This window comes from Aplysia californica, unplaced genomic scaffold (assembly GCF_000002075.1).
Source record: "Aplysia californica isolate F4 #8 unplaced genomic scaffold, AplCal3.0 scaffold00024, whole genome shotgun sequence".
NCBI classification, from domain to species: Eukaryota; Metazoa; Mollusca; class Gastropoda; order Aplysiida; family Aplysiidae; genus Aplysia; species Aplysia californica.
Genome location: NW_004797294.1, coordinates 449,673 through 451,996, shown reverse-complemented (window position 1 = coordinate 451,996; position 2,324 = coordinate 449,673). Strand labels below are relative to the sequence as shown.

The 2,324-nt window shown below is 44.5% G+C and overlaps 1 protein-coding gene across 1 annotated transcript in view; it reads right to left on the bottom strand.

Annotated features, from left to right (window-relative positions):
• LOC101852533 (trichohyalin) overlaps positions 1-2,324 on the bottom strand; it is a 40,117-nt gene that overhangs the window by 3,407 nt on the left and 34,386 nt on the right. The window lies entirely within an intron of this gene.

The following is a 2,324-nucleotide window of genomic DNA, read 5'->3' as shown; positions in this document are numbered from 1 at the left end:
CAACAACAACAACAACAACAACAACAACAACAACAACAACAACAACAACAAAAACATCAACAAGAAACAAGAAACAAAGACCCTAATCAAGAGAGTAGTTATTGCTATTGCATTGTTGGAGTCGATTTGGACACATGTGGACACTGAGAAAACTATATGCACAAACAAAAACAAACCAAAATAAAACAAAAAACTCTCACATTTTATAGTAAAGACAAACAAACAAAACATAACTATGCCAACATCGAAAAAACCCACCCCACCCCCGCCTCTCGCCTCTAAAAAAGACAACCCTCTCCCCTTCCTAAACCCATTCTGAGATGGAAAGTTTACGACAGGCTTATCTTTCCCCTTCTCAGGGCCGGAGATCCCTATCTTCAGACGCGGTGACGACAGACCCAGCGAGCGACGTCCATCACACAACGCCACAGTTCTCAACCGCCGACGTCACACGACGCACGCTACGCACCCTACAGCACGTAGCAAGATCTATTCTTCTCCGCTCTAACTTTACACTTCGCCAGAGGATGCTATCTCATTTCTGATCCTCGACCAACGCTCTTCCTTCGTCCCCTTCCTCCCTCGCCCATTCCTGGTTATATTTTCCCTCGACTCCTTCCTTCGTCTCTTCCATAGTCCTATCCATCCCCCCCCTCCCTTGCCCCTTCCTCCCCTCCCTTTCCCTAGCCCATTCCCTCGTTATTTCCCTCAACCCCTTCCTTCGTCTCTTCCCTAGTCCTCTCCTATGCTCCCTCCCTTGCCCCTTTCTTCACCCCCTCCCTTGACCCCCTCGTGCTTCCAAGACACCCACATACGCCCAAACACATTTCTCAAATTTCATGTTTATGCTTCTTCACATCCATCGTTGCTTTCTTTTCTGTCCTAATTCATACCCAACAAGTCCCCACCCTTGTCAATTAATAACTGACTCAGATCTGCCCATTTTCACCGAGAAGCTTGGCCCATAAAGGACTCCAGGCCTAAAATAAAAATACACCAAATACACAAACAATAAACAACAAAAAACCCAACCCCGAACCGATCTAAAGTGGAAGTAAACAGTTCTGAGCTTTCAGGTGGCTGGCTGCTATGGCTCTGCCTGACAGGGTCAATACGAGTTCTATGGGATACAACATTCCAGCAGAAAGACGCACACATTTCAAACAAAATAACTTTCCCAAGAGCGAATATAACATACCCACATGTAAGCAAACAAACAAATGTACGATTAAAAAGAACAACTACAGCAAAACAATCCCAATACCCTTGCAGTAAGTCATGGTAACAGTTTTGACCACCTATGTACCCCCCCCCATCCCCCAACGCACACACACACACACACACACACACACACGCATACACACACACACACACACACACACACTACCAAAGGGCAGCATTATCTCTTAGCTTTATCTTTGTTTGTAGGTACAACTCAGCAGTTACAATATCATGTTCCACGCACCCCGTTGCGGTACCGACATTGCGGACATATTACAACCTTCCCAGAAGCCAAGTCCACTCAAAAGATTAACTCGACGTCGGTTTTAAAAAAAGTGTCAACACGCTAGACATCCCTGCTATTTCCTTCTGTATAACACCCTTCATCCCCATCTCTGAGAGGGGCGCCCCGTTTGTCCGGTAACATTTCGCTACTTTAGAATTACAAAGTTCTATCTGACACTTTTGTCCGTTTTGAGTTACTGAGACCATAACGCCAGAAACCAGATGTTCTATCTGATCTAAATCAAAATCGTAAGATTATTTGGAGTCGTTATCAAGATATTTAGAGAATTGCATTTGAAAAAGCTTGACATGTTAGTGAAACACAAAATTTTTTAACGTCAAATTTCCAAAAACTAGGTACTGAGCAGATAGAACCTTGTAATTCTAGGGTAGCAGACTTATCTCAGACCATAACTATCACCCCCTCCCCCCCAAAGCACGAGTGATGTCAAGATACGGAGAAATGTTGATAAACCTATTCCCAAATTAACATGGTCGTTGCGATATACTGTTTCACGCACCCCGTCGCTACACCGTCTTTGTAAAGGTATCGCAATACACCCAGAAGCTGAGTTCCTACAAAGGAACAGACCGACTCCACCACATCCAACCAGCCTCAAACAACCTCCAATCATTCACGAACGCTTCTCGCCGTATCCACTTCTTCTAAACTTCCGACAGACGTTTTATCGTGTTCCATTTATCTCCGTTTGTAACTATCTCCAGAGTTTGAGATAAACATGCGAGATAGCAGTCGTTGTTCACAAAACTATTCATGAATTAATGCGTGGAGAGAAATGGGGTGTGTGTGTGGGGGG